Here is a 24,361-nt window from a genome sequence, read left to right as displayed (position 1 = left end):
GAACAGTACCTGCCACATAGTGGGGCTTAATAAATGCTTAGTGACTGACTGGGTGCTTTATGTTTACTGCTTTCAGTTCCTAATCTAATAAAAGTTTATTGAATTGAATGGATGACTCAGATACTAATTCCTCATCATCAATTCTCATAAGACGCACTTAGGAAGGTTCATGACACCCAAATTTTGTAAAAGGAAACACGGCGCTCACAAGAGGACAATTAAACAAGGCAGTTTTAGTAAGGGGAGATATTCATAAAATGAGGAGTAGCCAGGGAGAACAATTGAAGTAGGTTATGTGAATTGGACTCTCCACCTGGGCCCCAGATGGAATAGTTTACCCATTCCCCAACCAGCTAAGTCTAATGGATTTTTATAGGGTTTCTTCTCTGGGTCTAGTAGGACTAAGCATTGGGGGAAGGTAGCTCAGACTTGGGGTGACTCGTGCAGGAGTGTGAATTCAGGGGGAAATTGAGGCTAGTTGAAATTCAATCTGCCAATTGGTGGGAAAATGGGGCTCTGGCTAGCTCTGCAGGTCTTACTTTGACAGGATGACAGGGTTTTGTTTTGTTTTTTTAACTTCTCAGGGGCTTCTTTATTAGTGGGTCTGGGAAACCACAGTGTTCTTTACATGAGTTTACCTCACTCTCTCTGGTTTCCATCCATAAAACTCAACTGATACTGGTATCTCTCCACAGTTACCAAAGACCCTTTAATTTCCACATTCAAAGAAAGTTCCTTTCTCAGTCATCATATTCATTAGCATTTCTAAAGTATTCCATATCATTGGCCAGCATACATTCTAGATATGTTCTCCTCTTTTGGCATCTGTGATACTACTTTCTTCTATATGACTAGATAATCTTTGTCTTTCTGGCACCTAACTACGAGTGTGCTTCATGGCTCTGTTCCCACATCCTCTTCTCCTCTCCCTAGGAGACCATTGATCTCCAATTGATTCAATTATCACCTCTATTCAGATGGCTACCAGATTTATCTATCCAGTCCCATCCTCCTTCCTGAACACTAGTTCAGTATCACCAACTGCCTATTGGATTGTTTACACTAGATATCTCATAGGCATCTCAAACTTGTACACAACAATCCATCTTCCATCCCCTTGCTTTTTTCCACATGCTTTCCTCTGTGCCTGGAATGTACTGCCTCCACATCTCTAACTCTCAAAATCCCTAGCATCCTTCAAAGCTCAGCTCAAGCCTTATCTCCTACAAAGATCTTTTCTGACCTTCCAACTTCTCATTGCACCCATTATTTTATAATATAATACAATATCATATCATATTTGAATCATATTTATGTATGCATCTATGTGCTTTTTCTCCTTTAGAATATAAAATTCTTGAGATCAGGCACTGTTTAGTTTGTGTCTTTATATCTATAGTACTTTACCAGAATGCCTTGCATATAGTGTACACTTAAGCAGTCATGTTTTTTGCATATGTATTTATTTATATTTATTATATTACATTGATATTTTATAAATATGAATTATATGTAATACATAATATATATTTATATATCCAATTTCTTCTGTGATCTTTAGTTCCACAGCACATCACCTGGTTGGCATCTTAAACTCAACATGTCTAGAACAGAACTTATTATCTTCCTCTTCTCTAAAATTTCTCTATTTCTGTGTATAATCCCATCTTTCTTCCATCAATTCTAGGCCTCAAACTTCAGAGACATTTTTAACTCTCTTCCCTCCCTCCTTCCTTGTCAGTGTTAAGCCCTATTAATTTGCCCTCTATAACTTGTGTTCAATCTTGGTTGGAGGTTTCCAGTCTCTATACTATTATAAAAGCTGTCCCCATATCCTCACCTCTGGATTACTCTTCCTCCATATTTCTACCTCTTAGAATCACTGGCTTCCTTTAAGACTCAGCTCAAATGTGAACTTCTACAGAAGGCCTTTCCTTGTCCCTTCCCCCCACCCCCAGCTGCCAGAATCTTCCACTTACTCTGTTTGTATCTTGCAAGTATCTGTCTGTCTATCTATCTATCTATCTATCTATCTATCTATCTATCTATCTATCTATCTATCTATCTATCTATCTAATCAAATCTATATCAACAGAGACAGATACAGAGCTATGGATACAGATATATCCTTCCCCTCCCCCTTCCACCTTCCTTACTTGTCCTTGTTTTTCCACTAATTCACAAGCTTGGGAGTATGAAAAAGGAGTATGACAATGATATATATTGTCACCTTATTTAATTTATATGCTGACAACATCATAAGAAATGTTAGGCTGGATGAACTGAAAGCTTGAATTAAGTTTGCTGGGAGAAATAACAACCTTGGATATGTACATCATACCACTCTGATGGCAGAAAGTGAAGAATAATTAAGACACTTCTTGATGAGGATGAAAGAGGAGAGCGTAAAAGCAGCTTGAAGCTTAACATAAAAAAAAAAATTAAACATGGCAACTGGTCTCATCACTTCCTTGCAAATAGAGTGGGAAGTGGAAGCAGTATCAGATTTTATATTCTTGGGCTCAAAGATACTGCAGATGGTGACTGCAGCCACGAAATTGATTCTTGATTCTTGCTATGGCCAATCTGGACAGTGTACTAAAAAGCAGAGATACCATCTTGCCAACAAAGGTCTATATAGTTAAAGCTATGGTTTTTCCAGTAGCAATATATGTCTGTGAGAGCTGAACTCTCACAGCTGAATGCTGTGGAAGAAAAAAAGAAAAGCTGAGTGCTGAAGAATTGATGCTTTTGAATTGCAATGCTGGAGACTTCTGAGAGTCCCTTGGACAGCAAGGAGATCAAACCAGTTAATACTTAAAGAAATTAATTCAGACTATTCGCTGGAAGGTCAAATACTGAAGTTTAAATGCTTTGGCCACATAACAAGAAGATGGGACTCATTGGAAAAGACTGATGTAGGGAAATATTGATGGCAAAAGGAAAAGGGGGCAGCAGAGTGTGAGATGGGTAGGTAGCTTTATGGAAGCAGTGAACACAAGCTTAGACAGACTTTGGGAGATAGTGGAAGATAGAAGGACCTTATGATGCTATGTATAGACACTGCCCATGATGTAAATAAACTCCATCTTTTATCCTACCTTTTCTTTTTGTTTTTCTGTAGTATTTTTTAACCTCCATGTTTATTCTTCATAATTTATTTTCCTAGAAATGTCAGAAGATATGGTCCATGGGGTCACAAAGAGGCAGATATGACTGAACAACAATAACAAATGTGACATCATTAGGCATAGTGAATTTCAATCAATTCAACATATCTTATTCAACTCAGCACAGTGGATAGAGAACTATATGTGAAGTCAGAAAGACCTGAATTCAAATCTTGTCTCTTCCTAGCTGTGTAACTCTGGACAAGTTATTTAACCTCTCTCGCCTCAGTGTTCTCATGTGAAAACAGCTGAATTCAATGGTCTCTAAAATCCCTTCCAATTCTACAGCTATGACCCTCTGATTTCTATTTTCTATTTCTGTTTCTGAGACCTATTGGCCTTCAGGGATCATGTGTTCATGGCTAGGCTACATCACCACTAGATGGCGAGCTTGCATCTTTTCATTAACTGAGACTCATGGTCTAAAACTTGGTGAATTGAGCAAACACATGTCATGTTTAAAAGAAAATTACCTTTTAACAATTACCTAAATATAAATATATAAGTTGCACAAATAATTCTAAATTACATAAGAAACAGAAGAATCTTCTGGAGTAAAGATTAAAATAGTCATGTCTAAACAGGAACAATTGACTTTCTGAAGCTCTCTGAATATTTCCTCATATCCCCTTAGAATTTGGGGAAACCTGGCAGAGTGAATAAGGGCAAGGAATTGGAGTGAGGACACCTGTATCTGAATCCTGCCCCAGATATTTACTAGCCATGTCATCAGAGGCAAGTAACTCAGTCACTCAGTGTATCAGTTTCTTCATCTGTGAAATGGAGATATTAATGCAACCCTAAGATTTTAAGTTGTAAAACAGAGAACGTTTCCTTATTAGAAATTCCCAATACCAGTGACATCAAAGGTTAAATGCCAACCAGTAGGTCCCCATCTCCCAGGGCTGTAGCCAGGAAAGCACTTTGCAACCCTTAAAATACGATATAAAGGTGAATTACGGTTATCACTGTTCTGCTCAGAAACATTCCATAGTCTTCCTGGCATCTCTCCTTGAGCCCTGTGCCATAGATGCAGTGGAGACAAAGCTTTCACCAAAGTTGGCTGCATCACCAATCACAGCCCTGCTTTCAAAGGACTAACTACATGTTTCGTACATGAACAGCCTGCCCTTCTGGACAAAAGACAGTGCTACCAATTTAGAGGACTTAGTCCCTGTACCTATCTCAGTCTGCCATTCTAAATGAAGTGAAATGATATTTTAGACAAAAAGGTGTCAGGATGGCAGATTGCTCTTTCCCTTTTAGACCTTCTCCCCACTTGCCACAAATGCTTTCTCTCTCTCCCTCTCATTTTCCCTCTTCTTCCTCCCTTCCCTCTTCCCTCCCTCCCTCCCTTCACCACCACCACTTCCTTCTCCTCCTCCTCCTCCTCTTCCTCCTCCTCATCCCCCTCCTCCTCCTCTTCTTCTTTTTCTTCTTCTTCTTCTTCTTCTTCTTCTTCTTCTTCTTCTTCTTCTTCTTCTTCTTCTTCTTCTTCTTTTCTCTCTCTCTCTCTCTCTCTCTCTCTCTCTCTCTCTCTCTCTCTCTCTCTCTCTCTCTCTCTCTCTCTCTCTCTCTCTCTCTCTCTTCCCCCACCCCCACCACCATGTTCCCATCCTTGTTCCTATGACTGCTTTTTCAGTGAAAGGAAATTTGGTCAGGAGATGGAAATCTGGCCTTTCCCCCCCCTTTAATTAATGATTCCTCCTTTCACTTAGGTTAAGTCTTACTTGTGTACACTATTGGTCTGGTAGGATAGGTGCCCCAAGGGTTAGCCTAATTCTGGCATAAAGAACATGTCAAGTATCTCTCCCATGAGATACCATAACCATAAACTGTTTAGGAAATTGCCCTAATTGTAACAAGTGTGTAACTTCTTCCCCTCCCTGCCCCCCACCTTTAACCTATCTTCTTCTAGACTGGTTTAATTATTCTTTCTTTTTTTTTACATTTCAGCTCAATTCAACAAACATTTAAATGTCAACCACATAGATGGTACAGTGGAAAGAACACCGGATTTGAAATGAGAGGACTTTGATTCCAATACCAGCTATGTCATTATCTGTGTAACTTTGGGAACACATCAAGACAGAAATAGAGAACCTCCTTTGGAGCCTGGAAGACCTGAGTTCAAATCTTCTCACACATGCTGCCAGGTTACTCAGCCTCTCATTGCAACAGGCGTCTCTAAGACAGTAAGTTGCAGAGAATGTATAAATCATAATTGACAGAGGGAATTTCTTTATCCAACAGATTTTTATACTAATGAAATCATAGGATGAGTCACTATCTTCTTATTAATTATTTTTGTACTTTGACAGATTTAGAATTTTATCAGTGTGTTTGACCCCTTCATCAATGCAAATCACAACCCTTCCATACCTTTTTAATCTACAGAAATCCTATTCATGTCTTTCAAAAAAATCTCCTAAGAGTATCCAACACATTTTCTGTTGCTTTACATATTCCACTATTGCCAATGATGTTCTATCACTGCCCATCTGGTGTCTGTCTTGAAACTTAGGATTATAAATAAGCACTTATTACGTTTCTGATAGGCATTGTAAAAGTGAGTTCACTTCTTTTTCTGGACATATATATATATATATATATATATATATATATATATATATATATAATATATATATATATATATATATATATATATATCCTGTATAGTGAGATCCTTTGTATACCATTCCTTTTCATGCCATTGTTTACATGCAAATTATTATTGGTAAGATGTTGAGCATACCCAATATACATCCGCCTCCCCCCCAATTTCATTCTCCTTTGGGTTGCTTATAATTTTGAGTCTTCCATGATCCTCACTTTGATTAATGGCCATGTCAGGATAAGATTGGCATTATGGCAGCAATAAGGTTAGCAACTTTCAAAGTGATTTGCAAATGTTATCTAGATGGATTTCAGTCTTCTAAATTCTGGAACCTGCTCAACATTTTTCTGCAGTGACTGTTTATGCCAAGTAAGATCATCCCAAGATCACATGTATATGAAATGAAAAGGAAGCCACCAAGTAGGTAGGAAATGAAACAGATCTCATTTGCAAATACTGCATGTTTATTGACAATAACCCAATGGGATGCCCATCCAATTCTGTTCTTTGGTGCTCTCTACAATACTTTTCTTGTCCAGTAATCATGATGTATAGGTGATAAAAATTAACGAAGAAAATTTGACACTCATTATCTTTTTACAGCAGAGTCACAAACCAGATATCTGCAAAGCCCTGTCTTATGATGCTATATATAGACACTGCCCATGATGTAAATAAACTCCAGCTTTTATCCTACCTTTTCTTTTTGTTTCTCTGTAGTATTTTTTAACCTCCGTATTTATTCTTAATAATTTATTTTCATGGAAATGTCAGAGTTCCAGACCTGTAAATTTCCCCTTCCCTTCCAAGAATACTAATAAAATTCTAACATGAAACAATTTTTAGCTGGTAGCAGAGGAGAGTGAGGAATCTAATTTAGTTTCCTGAGATTTTACAGTGTAACCTTTTGCTAACTTCTCTTCTCAAATCATCAGAAAGCTGGGTTTGGTTATTGACTAAGAGAATCTGCAGAGGATTTCAAGTCCATGGTCATTAACAACTAATGATACTTTATAGAGTGTTTCTCCCTCATAGCAGTGTAACAAACTGGCGAAAAAGTATATTTGTCACTCTCTCCATCTTGCAATTTCTTGTCTCTCTCTGCTTCTCTGACTTAATTCCATTACCCCTATCTAACATCCTTTCTGCTCACTACTTCTTTATTCTTCTCTCCCTTTCTCCTGTCTTCTTCTTTCTCTTTCATTCCTTTAAGGACGTACACACGCAAACACCAGCAAAGACACATAAACTTTTCTTCCTTGATTTTCCTACAATCTTCAGGATACTAAAAATGACCATATTTTCCAAGGACAATACAAATCATTTTCCTGCCCACAGCCTGAACTGCTTCCCTCTCAATAGGATATCTAAAACCTTGTCTATTAAAATAAGGGGAGAAAAACACATTTCAAATTAAAATCATCATAATAGAAAATAGTGTATAACATATCCCCTGTTTTCTCTCAACATCGGACGTGCCTAACAATTATTCCCATCTTTAGGTTGGTGTGTATCTGCGCAAGTGGGTGTGTATCCTCCCCCCCCCATATGAACTTTGGATCCGTTTTGTATTCATGACTTTCTCCAATCATTAACTGCCTATTCAAAGTGTTTTAAACCAACCTTATGAATAGCTTAGCTATTCAAAATCCACTCAGCTAAGGAGATGAATGTTTTATTCAAATCAAGTAACGAGAAATGCAGATTTAATTAAGCTCATTAATTTTCTATTGCATGACAGAAAGATGGGCAGATAAAAAATTATTGATTAATAAGATTTCTATAGCTCTCTGCAAGGCTTATCTTAACCCATTTAATATTTATTAGTATCATATAATTTGTTCCCATTATACCTTTGCAAAGTACAATTCAAACCTAGTCTTATAAGTTCAAAAATGATCTGAGGGACACTGGGTGTGTTTCTTTGTTCAAAAAAGTCTCCCATACCCCATGACCTAGTATTGGAATTGCATTATTAGAGAGACATTCCTTTGATTCTTGAAACCTTTCTGGTCTCCAAAATTCCTCCAAGTACACAAACCTCATGGAAGTCTAAAACCTTAAACTATTGGCTGATCTCTAAAATTCTATAATGCTGCCATGGGTATCAGAAAGTAAGGGATTAGCAAAGCTTTATGGTGAGAGGACATAAAGGACATATTAGGGGGCAAAAGGATTCTGGGTAGGTGATCAAAAGAAGAACTAAAAGAAGGTGGGGACATGGAGGAAGGAGTATAAAGTTAACTTTGCCTTAGTGCCCTAGCTCCAGAGTTAGAGGATCTATGTTCAAATCCAGTTTGATATATATTCTCTGCATAATCCTGAGCAAGCCAATTAACCCTGGGCCTCACTTTCCTCATCTATAAAATAGAAGGTTGGGAATACATAGCCTTTAACTTCTCTTCCAGCTCTAAATCTTGGATACTGTGATCTCTTTTCCTAATTTTGCCTATGGCTAGCCCTGTGTAACTATTGAAATTACTGTTTAACTGTATCAATTGAGCCAGATGTTGGAGTCAGAGTCTCTGGCAATCAGAATCAGTTTTGGGGGTTGTTCTATGAGTTTCCTCCAAACGTTGAGATAAGATAGAGTTCAAACATGCTGTGGTTTGAAATAATTCAGTCTTCCCTTTTCCAAAACTAAAAACCTTTCTTCCCTATGTGATCCCTGAGAATATTAAGTCCATCTGCCCTATTTTTATTCTCTTTTGCTTTTGGAAAAAACAGGCTATATCTGACAATGTTTCTGTAGGAAAGGAAAATCATTTCCTTTCTTCTCTGTGTTTTCTGTCATCACATAATATAAAATAAAGGTAGGCCTATTTAACTTTAAATACAGCTGTTTCATTTCTCCCATAACAGAAGCTTCAATATCCTTTCTCACAAACACTATGGATACTGTTACTATATCTGTAAGAGGGAAGAGAATCTTGGTGAACTGACAGTTAACTGGAATTTTTTTAAAAAGGCAGTGAGAAGAAGTAGGAGAGAATTACATTTAAACTGCATTTCCTAGTGAAAATAGACTGAGAGTTTAACTATCATCTGTGGAGAGTCTGTGAGAGGATTAAGAGATGGTAGAGAATAGGACTAAGAAAGTTAAATGTCATCTGTTAAGAGGCTGTGAGAGTCCTCTGTCATTGTGAAAGAACCACATTTAACCCTTATTTTGTGAAGAGACATTTTGAAGAGAATTACCATCCTGAGAAAACTATAAATTCCCAGAATGAGGAGGAATCATTGTCAGCGTTGGTGGGAAATATCCCATCAGGTCCCTGTCTATGGTAGAATATACTTGTAATCTCAGATACCAGAAAGGATCAGGCGGGCAGATCTTTTGAGTTCAGTTCTGAGCTACAGTGTGCTCTGCAGATCAGGTATCTGTACTGAGTGTGGTACCAGTAGAGGGATGCCTTGGGAGTGAGAGGAAGGGATCGCCACTTTGCCAAAAGAAGGGTGAATCAGCCCACATTGGAAAAGGAGCATGGCAAGCTCCCATGCTGATATGTAGCAGGATAGAGCTAATGTCAGTGCAAGGGTCAAGAAGAGGGAAGAAAAGGGAGGGGAGGAGAGGAGAGATTCCATCTGTGTCTCTTTCTCATGGTTTCGAAGAACAAAGGTGAGTCTCACTGTGAAATATTTCCACTGTCAACATATTATAAACATTTATTCATATGTCTGAATGATTATTTGCTAGTATAATAAATGGCATGGGTAGTAATATTGATATTATTGAAATATTGATGTTATTTGAAATTATAAGATCAGGAGTTTAAAGTTAGAAAAAGAGGAACAAAAACTCATGGGAAAATAGGTTTCTCTAGTTACTTATAACCATGAGTTGTGTCTGAGAGCTGATGAGTTAAGCAATTAGAGAGATTTTATATTTATATTTATTTTATGAATACATATCATATCTTATTCCTTGATTTCCTTAGAACCCAGTTGTTGAATTAATAAGGAAATGAGCCAATAGAGTGTAGAAAAGGGTTAATACAACTTGCCACCTAGTTCATACACAGTATAGCATACCAAGATGTTACCTAGGCCAGTGCTTCTTAAACTGTGGGTCATGACCCCATATGGGGTCAGGAAAAAATTGACAACAATAGAAGGTTTCTGAGTGCTCAATGACCCAAAATTAATTCAAAATCAAACTCATAAGGAATCTAAGGTGTTTTTGGCAGCACTTGCCTGTGTTGCATCAACAACTTCACTGCAGCCTTGGTTCCAAACACAAAGCATGTGCACTTTGTGCTGTGCATGCCCTCAGGCCACACAACACCAACTTCTGCTGCCCAAATGTGAAAAGGAGTGGGAAAAGTTTAAGAAACCCTGACCTAGGCTAAACCTGGAGAGCTCATTCATAAACTTGTTATACTCACTTGGTTATTAGGCTGAATTCTTTTGAATAATCACGTATCCCATTGAAGAAGCCCTGTAATTTTATGAGGCTTAACATAATTACCACAATATTATCTGCAAAGAGGACCCCCTTTAATACTTCATAATCTGTAGAGAATCCCTCTTTAATATGGACCTTTTACAGTGATGAACATGAGTGTGTATATACATAATATATATTTATACATACAAATATGCGTATTCTAGATTTAGAGTATAAGAAACATTAAAGATGCTTCATCATGATCATATATCATGTGTTTAGCCATTCCCCAATTAATGGCCATCCCCACAATTTCTAGTTCTTTGCCACCACAAAGAGAGCTGCTATAAGCATTTTAGAACATACAGGTTCTTTTATACATACAAATATGCACATTCTTGATTTAGAGTATAAGAAACATTAAAGATGCTTCAAAAACTTATGCTCACAGGGCTATAGCTTGAAGGGAATTCAGAGGCCATCTGGTACAATCCCTTCATTTTACAGATGAGGAAACTAAGGAGCATGAAGGATAAATGACTTGCCCAAAGTCACAAAGGAAATCAGTAGCAGAGCTAGAATTGGAGTTGTCTTTATATCAATCAATAAATATTTATTCATCACTTGATATTAATAAACAGAACATAGTTAACTCTGTGGTTCCATTTCTCAAGGAGTTTTATATAATGTTAGCTTACACCTAAGAGGCTCCTTGTTTGAGAAGAACATATTTAAGACTCTTTGGCACTATGTGGACAAATACTCAGTATCCAGATTATGACATTCAGTTGCACAGCTATTCCACGTTGTGTTAGTACATCATTATGTGTAATGGGCCAGGCACTGTGGATGTAAAAATGAGTTTAGACCTAGAATTTGCATAGAAGAAAGGTAGCATTGTACTTAAGAAATTAAATAGAGCTTTTGACAATCTAAAGGTGCTCCTCTATTCAAAGACTTATCTTTTCTACACAAAAACATTCTTCTTGTGATGTTTTATGGTTGTGAATCATGGAATGCCTCTTTCTTCAAGAAATCCAAGTTTTAGAGCCCTAACAGTCCATGGAGAAACATGTGCTATATCCATGTGAACTGCAGCATATTTCCAATGGTGACTTTCATTCAAGAAGTGGAGCAAAGCATTGGGGGAATGTATGACAGGAAGAGAAAAAGGACAATCATTTGGTACCATTCCACTACTCATGATCATTCAGTGACTCCCTATTGATGCTAGAACAGAGGTGCCTAACCTGGAGTCCATAGATCCCCAAAGGATCCATAGATAGACTTCAGGAGGCTTGTGAACTTGAATAATAAAAATACATCTTTTCAAAATATAGAGGGTTTTTGAGCAAGTTAGCGACTTAGATAAAATTACTTTAGTAGCTGTTTAAACCTTGATTTGAATTCAGAGAGGTGAAAAGATCAGATATCTAATAAGTGGCAGAGTAAGGTTTCAAACCCAGGCCCTCCTGTATTTACTTTCTTAGACCCATGGCACAAAGGCTGTACAATCTCAGGACTCTCTTTCCTACTTGTCTTGACATTATTAGGCAAACACTGAAAATTCTTTCTTTTGGTGCTAATGTAGCCTGAAGAATAGAGGGAAGTGGCAATGTAAAATAGCGGATCCCAAACAGGCAAGAGTTAGGAATTTGCCTTAGCAACTCAGTCACCCCCTGCCAGGAGGGAGCTTTTATTTGTGAGTTTTTGAATCTAGTTCTAGGTTCTCCCCAATAAAGACTAGTGATGATTTCCCACAGAGTGTAACTCAGAGCCTTTGGCTTGGTGCTTAAGCGAGGTAAAGCAATGGAGATATTTTAGGGTTTCAAAGAACATTTAATAAAGAAAAAGAGGTAAGAAAAACATAGCAGGAGAAAAAGAAAGGGAAAGACCCAAGCTTAGCATCCATATAGCTAGAAGACCATATAGCATTAGTGTTTTGGGGGTTGGTAAGAGGCTATGGTATTAATGGAAGGAGCTGCCTCTATGCTCAGCTTTTGCAAAGATAAGTGAGGTAGTCAGTTCTTTCCTCCTCTACCCTAGGAATCCAGACTTATATGGGCCAAGTCCAATTCTGGGGGTATAGAGGTTATCACCAAGGAGATGTATTACCAGAAGAGGAGATGGGGCAATCACACAGCCAGAGTAATAGATAACTCATGGATACCCATGTGCTTTAATGATGATAAGGCAATGTCAAGAAGTCTAAGTGAACTTCTAGGTCTGTATCTCAAAGAGAAAATAAAAATGGGAAAAGGACCCACACATACAAAAATCTTTAGAGCAGCTCTTTCTGTGGTGGCAATGAATTGGAAATTGAAGGGATGCCTATCAATTGGAGTATAGATGAACAAGTTGTGGTATATGAATGTAAAGGAATACTATTGTGCTATAAGAAATGATGAGCAGGCAGACTTCAGAAAAACCTGGAAAGATTTGTATGAACTGATGCTGAGTGAAGTGAGCAGAACCAGGAGAACATTGTAAAAAGTAACTGATGCATGGTATGATGACTTTGATAGACTCAACTCTTCTCAGCAATGCAAGGACTTAAGACAACTCCAAAAGACTCAGGATGGAAAATGCTATCCACATCTAGAGAAAAAACTGTGCAGTCTGAATGCAGATGGAAGCATACTATTTGCTCTCCTTCTCTTTTGCTGTTTTGTTTCTTTATTCTTGTGGTTCCTCCCATTAGTTCTAATTCTTCTTTACATTGTGACTAACGTGAAAAAATGTTTGATATGAATGTATAAGTAAAGCCTATCTCAGATTGCACACCATCTTGGGGAGGGGGGGAGGAAAGAGATGGGGAAAAAATTTTAAACTCAAAATCTTAGGGAAGTGAATGTTGAAAACTAAAAATGAATGAATTGTTAAAAAAAAGAAATCTAGGTGAAAGTCTATGGTACTTTGGGTAGAACCCCCTCATTCATTCATTCATTCATTCATTCATTCATTCATTCAACAAGCATTTATTACGTACTTGTGTCAGGTTCTGTGCTAGATGCTGTAACAAAGACAAAAAGGATGCTGTCCCCCCTTCAAGTAGCTTAACTTCACATGGATTTACAAGAGGACATGCTCACAGCATGAGATAAAGAAAACTAATCCATCAACCTTTCAAAGACCAATTGATCTGTTATGTCTACAGAAGCTTCATGTTTAGAAATTCTGTAGCCACTCTGACAGCAGCTAGGTGGTGCAGCGCGCAGAGCACTGGACTTGGACTCAGGAAAACTCATCTTCCCAAGCCCAAATCTGACCTCAGACACTTATTAGCTGTGTGACCCTCGGAAAGTCACTGAACCCTGTTTACTTCACTCTCCTAAACTGTAAAATGAGCTAGAGAAGGAAATATTAAACCACTCTAGTGTCTTTGCCAAGAAAATTGCAAATGGGATCATGAAGAGTCAGATATGATTGAAACAACTCAATAACCATAAGTCACTCGAATATAATAACAGCTAATATTATGTACCACTTTAAGATTTATAAAGTACCTTCTACATATTATATGATTTATTACTAGAATGACATGAGGGATGTACTATTATTGTTCCCATGTTATAGATGAGGAATCTGAAGCAGAAGGGGGTTAAGTGACTTATCCAGAGTCACACAACTAGTGTGTGAGGCAGGATTTGAACTCAGATTTCCTGACTCCAACACTCCATCCACTGTGCTATCTAGTTGCCTATTTGTCTACATCCTCCTCTCAGCTTCTCCTTTACTGTTGCTGGCACCATTCTCCTCCCAGGCAGCCAGACTTGAAACCTTACAATCATGCTTATATATTTGGGTCTTTCATTTCATACCATCCAGGTAAAGAATAAAATTATCTTTTTGCTGTCAGTCTATGTGACCTTGGGCAAGTCATTTAGCCTGAGCCTCAGTTTCCACATAGCTATGGAATAAGAGAGTTGAATTATATCTCTTCTAGGTCTATGCTGTGATTCCCAATAATTGGTTGTTGTTGGGTTTTTTGTTTTATTTTGTTTTTTGTTTCTTACGACTTTTGCATAACAATGAAGGTCATAAAAAAAAAGAAATACTCTTAATGGTATTACCAAATCATTTTCTAATTATTATTCAACATTAAGACACAGAAAAGAATGGAGTCTGCTTTTTTTTTTAATCCCAGCTCCTAAGCACAGTGCTTGGCACATAATAGCTCTGTTAAAATGCTTGTTGATTGAGCAATGATTCCTTTTTTATGCCATACTAAGCTACTAGAACATTATAACAACGTTATGGTTTTAAAATGTATCCATATTAAAATGGAATTTAATCAAAATACCTCACACCATCAAATGAAGACTTATCAAAAACAACATGCTTTCTGTTTGAAGTTTCCATTTTAAAAGCCTGAGCCGCAATCCTCAAATGAAAAAATAAAACAAAATGAAGAAATGGTCTGTCTTTAATTAGAGTTCAATGTATTTGCCCTTTAAAAGCATGAAAGGTTACTGAATCCTGGCTTTTTAATTTCTCCAATGTTTTAAAATTCATATAGTGTCGTGTCTTTAAATTCATACAATGCTTTAAAGATTGAGTATCCTGCTGCATTGGTGCTACTTGTATTCATTAAAAGAATTATCTTGAACAAAGAGCTGACTTCTTGAGAAGCATATGTTGTTGTATTTGCCTAAATAAATGTCTAATTATATCAGGGAAAGAAATTTGAATTTTCCTGACTTAGCAGAAAATTCTTTGGTATTATACAACAGGAAATCAGAAAAATGGTACTTGGCTACTTGGACGCCAGAAGTACTATGCCTGCTTCAGGAAGAATTACCTAGAAGGCTCATCAATACATACATACATGCATATATACATACATACATATAGATAGGTAGATAAGTAGAGATAGAGATCTCTATCTATCTCTCTACCTATCTACCTGTCTATATCTATTTATCTATATACCTATTTGTGTCTAATGGTAGCCATCTATAAGTCAAGTGAGAGGGAGAAGGAAAAAAAGGGGGAAAAGAAATTTACATGATAATTTTATCATATATTTAAAAGGAATAATAAATTGTATATAATAGATTTGCAGTTTCATGTGCAGTCATCTTTTTTATTATAGTATGTCATGGAAATGCTCGTTTTATTTCATAAATTAAAAATAAAATACATTAAAAAAATTTTTTAAAGTGAAACACTTTGGATTCTGTGAAACTGAAAGTTGCTTTAGATGTTTGAAATTACTACTGAAAAATGTCAGGCTCAGCTACTAATACTCAAAATGGTCTGCATTTTGTGATTTGGAGGTAATTGGCCTTTTTATTGTTTCAGACTGAATTGCACGCTAACGGTCAGACCCTTATTTTTGAAATCATGAGAATTACTGCCAAGAAGCATGAAACATACCCCCAAATTCCAATCAGCTTTGTAACTTATGAAAAGAGCAGAGGCTCTGAAGGTGCAGTTTATCCCAGTTCAAATCTCTAATTCCTACTTGAAAATAACTTACATTCCAAACAGGGAAATAACAAGATATACTTATCTATGTAAGAGAAACATATGCATTATAAAGAGAACATGGATAAATCCACAAAGGAATTAAATACAAGATATTTTAGGAAAAGAGGGCATTGGGTGTTGGGGGAAATCAGGAAAGGCTTCACACAGACAACAGTGCCTGAGCAGGGCAAATGGCAAGGTCCATGAGTCCTTAGACTATATCAGTAGCCTAAACAACAGGGCCAGGAGTCTTCAGAGTATAGAGTCAGGGCTTATGGTGAAGCCTGCAGGACCTTTTGATGCAGTGGCAGGGCAGATGGTAAGGCCTGGTGATCCTCCATTTCATCAGAAGGAAGAAAATTCATGACGCTCATTTCATCCAAGCCATGTAACCAGGCAATCAGCCCATTTCAGCCAAAACTGAAACAGTTCCTGCCTTCTAGGAGCTTATATTCTGTAGACTCAAGGTCCCACAGACAGTGAGAAGTGGCATTTTACTTGACTGACTCTAAGTCTATCACTATCCATTGTACCATTCTACTTCAATGAGAGTGGAAAGAAATCAAGCTTCAGAGTTAGGAGGGGGTGGAAGTATCTTCAAAACCTGTCTCTTGATACATACTTGCTTTGCCATAATTGAAAAGTCACTTGAACTTTCAGAGCCCCAGGTAATTCTCTAAAATTATAGATTACAGATGAAGTGCTGATTTGCATCATAGAGGGTATTCCCACACATTTCCTCCTTGCAGAGATGACATAAAACCACATAAAGAAAGATGTAGTTGTTGTGTTGTTGTTCAGTCATTTAGCTGGGTCTTTGTGTCCCTATGGTCTATACCATCAACAGGGTTTTCTTGGCAAAATTATTGGATTGGTTTGCTATTTCCTTCTCCTGTTCATTTTACAGATGATAAAACTGAGGCAAACAGAGGTTAAGTGACTTGCCCAGGGTCACACAGCAAGTAAGTGCCTGAGGCCAGGTTGAACTCAGGTCTTCCTGACTCTAGTCCCAGTTTTCTATCCATGGAGCCAGCTAGCTGCTTCCTATAAAGAAATCTCAACCATTGGCAAAGCCTCTAATAGCTTTTTCTCAGTCCTCTTCCTTCTCGACTTCTCTTCAGGCTTTGACTCTGTTGATCACCATTTTCACCTTGGTATTATCTTTGCTCTAGGTTTTCATCAAAATACACACTCCTATCCTACCTGATCCTTTCCTGTCTTTGCTGGATCTTCATCCATCATGCTCAATATCCTTGGAAGTCCCCCAAGCTTTTGCCCTGGGTTCTCTTCTCTTCTCCTTCTATGTAATCTCCTTTAGTGATCTCATCAGCACCTATGTATTCAGTTTTCATCTTTAAGCAGATAACTTTCAGAAATTTTTATCCTGCCTGAATTGTTCTTATGACCTCCGGATTAATATCCCCCACTGCCTTTCTTGAACTAACTGTCCTGTAGACTAGATATTTCAACTCACAAAAACCAAAGCAAAACTTATTTTCTTTTCCCCTACATCCCTCTTACAAACTTCTCTATTACCATCAAAGGCACCATCATCCTCCTAGTCACACAAAGGTCACAGTGTTAGTGCTATCCTGAACTCCTGACTCTTCTCTGTCTCCTGTATCCAATCTGCTGCCAAGTCCTGTTGAGTTTACTTTTGTAACATCCCTTTTATTCATTCCCTTCTCTTCTCTGAAATAACTGCCCCAATGGTGCAGCATCTCATCGCCTCATTCCTTGACTTTATTAAGCCTGCTTGCTGGTTGGTGTGCCTCATCTGCTCGTACTACAATCCATCCTTCACTCAACTGTCAAAGTGATCTTACCAAAGCACAGATCTACCAGGTTATCCTCATACTCAGTAAAATCTACTGGCTTCCTATTTCTTCCAGGATCAAAGATGAAATCCTCTGCTTGGTTCTTAAAGCCCTTTGTAATCTGGTCAATCCCCACTTTTCCTGTCTTCTTGTACTTTAATCTCCTCCATGTCCTCTATGATCCACTGTCGTTGGTTTCTTTGCTCTTCCTAATGGGGTTTCCAGCATATTGGAGGCATTCTCCCTCTGCTTCCCTGCCTCCTGGTTTCCTTCAAATCTCAGCTAAAATTCTACCTTCTGCAAGGGGCCTTTCCAGTCCACCTCAGTGCTAATGGCTGCCCTCTGAGACGACTTCCAATTTATCCTGTATATATGTTGTAAGTATATAGTTGTTTGCATGCAGTCTTCACAATTAGAATGGTCATTCCTTGAGGGCAGGGAGTGTTTTGAGCCTTTCTTTGTGTTCCCAGCACTTAGAACAGTGACTGCTATAAAGTAGACACTTTAAAAGGGCTTATTGATTTGACTCATTGACTTTTCAATATGCCTAATTAAAATTTAATGACAAAGCAGAAATGTATACCCTATGTAATCTAAAATATAAGCAGCCTAAAGTAAAGTGTCAGTTTCTTGAAGTCAGGCACCATAGGGTTTTTTGTTATTTGGGTTGTGGTTTTATTTTGTCTTTCTATCCCCCCAAGTCTAGCCTAATGCCTTGTATACAGTAGGGCCTTAGGAAAGGTTTACTTTTGTTGAATTGGATTAGGTGTTTATACCCATTGTAGAATATCGTGAAAACTTTAGAGGGGGGACCTTAGTCTCATTTGGGGAACATTCTTCATTCCAGTGAGATAAGATAATGAGTGGGCAGCTAAGCACAGTAGATAGAGTACCAGGCTTGGAGTCAGGAAGACCTGAGTTCATATCTGGCTTCAGATTCTAACTGTGTGAGCCTGGGCAAGTCACTTCACCCTGTTTGCCTCAGTTTCCTCATCTGTCAAATGAGCTACAGAAGGAAATGGAAAACCACTCCAGTATCTTTGCCAAGAAAACTCCAAATGGGTCCATGGAGAGTCAGACATGACTGAAAGGACTTAACAACAACAAGACAATGAACAAGGATTGAATGAGATAACTAAGTGTCTGGATCCAATTAGATTCCAAAGACACTCTGCATGGCAACAAATAGCTATGGCTGTTCAATAGGATAAGCAAGATTTAAATAGCCACAGCAGAAAGGAGTCTCCTTTGACACCTAATGAGTCATGAACTCTTCTGGGGAATTCTTAAGAGGAGGATTCCTGCTAGCATTCAGGACTGGGCTTCTAAGGAGACAAGTTAGCCAGTGAACTTGACTTCAATTCCTGAAAAAATTCTGAAACAGTTTATAAAAGGACAACTCATGAATGTTTAGAAAAGGGCATACTGATCACAAAGTGTCAGCCTGGCTTCGTCAAGAACAGGGAGAAAAGGTTGTGGCCGGCTAGGTCTTATTTACTTTTCTTATTTTTTTTTTAATAGGATGACTAACAGCGTGGATCAGGGAAATGCTAGAAATAGAGCTCATGTAGATTTTGTCAAAGCATTTCATAACATAGCTCATGCTATTCAGGAGGTTGAAAAGATAGAGACTTACAAGCTATTCAATAGCATAATTCGGTACATTTGGAATTGGAATGGTGAAACCCAAAGATCAGTCATTTATGTCTACTCAGAAAGATGTCAGTTTGGAAGTACGTCTCCAGTGGAAACAGATCCAGGGATTCTGATTTTGTCCTGTGCCCTCTTTGTCGTTTTCATCAAAAATTTGGATAAAAGCATTGACATCGCCCTTATCAAATAGGCAGAAGACACAAATCTGGGAGGGATAGCTAAGAATTAGAAAAGATCTCAAAACTCATAGATTTAGAGCTGAAAGGGACCTTAAATGTAATTTGGTTTTACATTCTAATTTAACTGGAGAAAAAACGAGACCCATTGAAATTAAATGGCTCATCAAAAGCCATACAGGTAATAAATGGCAAATCTGGAATTTGAACCCCAGTCCTTTGATTCCAAATCCATCACTCTTTCCCCATTACCACACTGCCCTCAAGTATTATCCTTTAAAATTTCTGCTATAGTTTGACAGGTTCTGTCTGTTAAGTTGAAAATGAACAATGTTCTGTATCTTAACATTTTGGTTTTTTTGTCATTTTTCTGTCGTGTCCAATTCTTTGTGACCCCATTTGGAGTTTTCTTGCCAAAGATACTGCAAGTGGTTTGCCATTTCCTTCTCCAGATCACTTTACAGATGAGAAAACTGAGGCAAAGAAGGTTAAGTAACTTACCTAGGGTCACACACCCACTAAATGTCTGATGATTTGAATTCAGGAAGGGGAGTATGTCTGACTCTAGCCCTGGCACTTTATCCACTGTTGCCACCTTGCTGCCCTGTATCTTAACATACAGACATTCTAATGATCATGATGTTGGTGGTGGTGGCAGTGATGATGGTGATGATGATGATGATGATGATTGGTACAGATCTGTAATTTTATCAGCATATGAAATTGGCTCAAGAGGAAACTTTTTTTTTTTTTACAATTTATAATATTTGAGATTTACCTGAGGCAATGAGATTTTAAATGATTTGCCTAGGGTCCATAGGTTGGTCTATAGTAGAGGCAGGGTTTGAACCCAGAGCATCATGACTCACAGGACAACTTATTATCCACCATTATACCACATTCCCTGTTTTGTATCATCAATAATACAGAGATTTTAAGCTTTCTACTTTGCCACTGACAAGAAGCTCACTGATATAACTGTCCAATTCTATGGCATGATGAAATGTAAGGAGACTTATGCCAGACTTGAGAAGCCAATTCATTTGGTCATCTTAATGAGGAACAGAATGAATTTATATTTGGAGTGTAGGGTCATAAAATATTACTACATCCAATATCCTCTCAATACATCAATTCAATAACATACAGTCTCAGAGGTAAAAGTGACCTCAATACCATCTCATCTAAATTGTATCTGGACAGAAATCTCTTCTATAATATCCTAATAAGGGGGCATTCAGTCTTTTGACTAAAGATTCCTAGGGATGAGAAAATTAACACCTCCATAAGAAATCCAATTCAACAAGCATTTATTAAAGAAAGAGTGTAAAAGCACTTTATGTCAAACACTGTGCTAACCACTGGTTCAACAACTAAGATGATCTCTTGCTCTCAAGGAACTCATATTCTAATTTGGGAAGACAACGCATATAGAAGGATTATTATTAAGGGCCAGACATGGTTCTGAGTCAATCAATCAGTCAATGAGCATTTATTAAGCACTTGCTTAATATATGTCAGGTACCATCCAAAGGGCTGAGTATACAAAGAAAGGCAAATGCCCAGTCTCTGACCTCAGAGGTAGAAAAGGGAGAGTTTATATTATTAAAGATATTTATTAGATAAAAAATATTGCATCTTAAAATTATATAGTATAAGATATAGTAGAAGAGATGGTATATAATTATTTATGTAGAAGGTATACACAGGGTAAGCTGAAGATAAGCTCAAAGGGAAGGCACAAGCACTGAAGAGGACTAGAAGAAGGCCTCTTGCAGAAAATGGATGACGAGCTGAGTCTCAAAGGAAGCCACTAGTCAGAAATGAGACAGGAAAATGATCCAGGCATGGGGGGTAATTGGGAAAAAGAAGAGAGTTGGAAGATGGAAGATGAGATGAGAACAGCAAGAAAGCCAGTGTCACTAGATCACAGAGTACATAGAAGGGAGGAAAGTATAATAAGACTGGAAAAATAGGGTGGGGCCAGGATATGAAGAGCTTTAAATGCCGAAGTCTCTTCCATTTAATCTTGGTTTCAATAGGTAGCCAATGCAGACTATTGAGTGAGCAAGTGTGTGTAAGAGAAACAGACTAGATATGTGTGAGTGTGTATGAGTGTATGTGTGTCAGAGAGAGAGAGAGAGAGAGAGAGAGAGAGAGAGAGAGAGAGACAGATGTTAGATGTAGGCTTTAGGAAAATCACTTCAGTTGTTAGTTTAGTTAGTTGTGTGGAGGATGTATTGAAGCAGGAAGAAACTTGAGAAAGGGACACTAAAACAATTATTTCCTTTTTTAAGTTTTAAGTAATTTTTCATTTCCCAATTACATGTAAAAACAAGTAACATTTTTCAAAGTTTTGAGTTCCAAATTCTATTTCTCCATCCTTGCACTCCTCCCTGAGATTGTAAGTAATCTCATATAGGTTATACATGTGCAATCATGTAAACATTTCCATATTAGTTCTTTTGTGCAAGAAAACTCAAGGAAGAAAGGATGGAAGGAAGGACAGACAGAATGAAGAAAGGAAGGAAGGAAGGAAGGAAGGAAGGAAGAAAGGAAGGAAGGAAGGAAGGAAGGAAGGAAGGAAGGAAGGAAGGAAGGAAGGAAGGAAGGAAGGTTTTGGTCTATATTCAGACAACATCAGTTCTTTCTCTGGAGACAGATAGTACTTTTCATGAGTCCTTTAGGATTGTTTTGGATCACTGTATTGCTGAGAATAGCCAAGTCATTCACAGTTCTTCACTGAAAAATGTTGTTATTACTGTGTATGATGTTCACCTGATTCTGTTCACTCCACTTTCTATCAGTTCATGTAAGTCTTTCCAGTTTTTTTCCCTGAAATCATCCTGCTTATCATTTTAATAAGATTATTTCAATAGTATTGGCTATCAAATTGGCTAATATTGTCATGTTAAGGAAAATGACAAATGCTGGAGAGGATGTGGAAAATAGGGACACTGATGCACCATAGGTGGAGTTGTGAACTGATCCAACTATTCTAGGGAACAATACAAAAATATGCCCAAGGGCATATCCTTTGATGCAGAAATATCACTACTAGGCCCATATCCCAAAGAGATCAAAGGAAAGAGATAAGGACCTATTTGCACAAACATATTTATAGCAGGTCTTTTGTGATGGCAAAGAATTGGAAATTGAGGGGATACCTACCAAATGGGGAATGGCTGAAAAAAGTTGTGATGGAATACTATCGTGCTGAAAGAAGTGATGAGCAAGATGGTTTCAGAAAAACATGACAAGATTTGCATGAACTGATGCAAAGTGAAGTGAGCAGAACCGGTAGAACACTGCACACAGTAACAGCAATATTGTAAAGATGATCAACTGTGAAAGGTTCAGCTACTTTTATCAAGATAATGATACAAGATAATTCCAAAGGACCTATGATGTAAAATGCTATCCACTTCTGGAGAGACAACTGATGAACTTTGAGCACAGATTGAAGCATATTTTTTCACTTTCTTTTTTGTGTTTTGTGTATGTGTGTGCAACACAGCTAATATAGAAATATCTTTTACATGATTTCACATGAGTAATTGATGTCATATTGCTTGCCTTCTCAAGCAACAGGAGGGAAAGAGAATTTGGAACTCAAAATTGTAAAAAAAAAAAAAATTATAAAAATGTTAATGTAAATGGGGCAGCTAGGTGGCACAGTGGATAGAGTGTCAGGCCTGAAATCATAAATACTGGTCTTCAGGAGTTCAAATCTAATCTCAGACACTTACCAGTTATGTGACCCTAGGCAAGTCACATTTCCCAATTGGCCTAAGTTTCCTCATCTGTAAAATGAATTAGAGAAGGAAATGGCAAACCACTCTAGTATCTTTGCCAAGTAAACCCCAAATAGTGTCATAAAGAGTCAGACATGACTGAACAAGAACAACAAAAACTAGGAAATATTTAAAGAAATAAAAATATATTTTACAAAACACATTGTATGTATGAAATGATAAGAGCCTTCACAAGAGGAGGGGCTGTGTAAGTGCAAAGAAGGCACATATACAAGAAATATTGAGAAGGTAGAAATGACAAAACTTGGAAGCAGATTGGCTATTTGGGGTGAGTGAGAGGAGCTAAGGATATCAAAGAAGGTGTGAGCTTGGGTGAATGGGAAGAATGGTGGTACAATTAATGGTAATAGAAATGTTTGGAAAATGCAAGGAGTAGGATCTTTTAGGGAAAAAGTCAAGTTATTTTGTGATTTGTTGCATTCTAGGTGACTATAAAATTCAAGATTCTAGATGCCTGTCCTCGAATTCAAGTTGTCAAGAAGGCAGCTGGTGATTTGAGACTGGAGTTCAGAAATGTAGAGATGTAGGAATCATTTGCACAAAGATGACAACTGAATCCATAGGAGCTGATTAGATCACCAAATAAGATAATAAAAAAGGAGGAAGATGACCTGGAATAGAGCATTCAGATAGATCCAGGGTTAGCACACATAACCTGGAGGAAGGTCCAGCAAAGAAAATTTAAAGGTGGTCAGACAGATGAAGACAAGAACCAGGATAGAGTAGAAAATACAAAGACAAAAGTGAAATAGGGCTTTTTGGGGGTGTTTTTTTTTTTGGCCATCAAGGAGCTTATAAGTGGGTGATGGGATAGAAAATATGTCAAGTCCCATCTGTTCCAGTTGGGCTCACATTGTTGGAAAGTTTTTCCTTATGTCACACAAAATATACCTCTCTGTACCTTCCACGTGATTTCTGCCAGTCATAGTCTGGCAAAACAAATGTAATGCTTCTCTCACAAAAAAAAAAAGCCCTTAAAAACACTTGAAGGCTACTAAAATCCCCCAGTCTTTTTTTCACAAGAACTCTTGAGTATTGTGTTTTCCTTCCTTTCCTTGCACAATTGATTTCCTAAACTCAATTCAACAAATATTTCTTAAATATTTATATTTTAGACATTATTCTAGGTGAGGGGGGATATAAAGAGCTTATATTCTATTGGGGGAAAACCACAAAGAAATAGGATATATACATATGTTCCCTCATTAGAATGTAAACTCTTTAACACTAAGACTGTCCTTCTTTCTTCCTTCT

General features: G+C 37.6%; 1 long non-coding RNA gene across 1 annotated transcript in view; it reads left to right on the top strand.

Moving 5' to 3' along the window:
- The first annotated feature begins 8,767 nt into the window (after positions 1-8,767).
- Positions 8,768-24,361, top strand: part of LOC110213228 (uncharacterized) — a 96,847-nt gene continuing 81,253 nt past the window's right edge. The window contains exon 1 of the long non-coding RNA XR_002325936.2: positions 8,768-9,406. This is a non-coding gene — a long non-coding RNA (uncharacterized LOC110213228). The remainder of the gene's footprint in view (positions 9,407-24,361) is intronic.

The sequence above is a fragment of the Phascolarctos cinereus genome, unplaced genomic scaffold, assembly GCF_003287225.1.
Source record: "Phascolarctos cinereus isolate Bilbo 61053 unplaced genomic scaffold, phaCin_HiC Scaffold_1;HRSCAF=81, whole genome shotgun sequence".
Lineage (NCBI taxonomy): Eukaryota > Metazoa > Chordata > Mammalia > Diprotodontia > Phascolarctidae > Phascolarctos > Phascolarctos cinereus.
The sequence above is the reverse complement of the archived record's forward strand: the minus strand, read 5'-3'. Positions and strand labels throughout refer to the sequence as shown.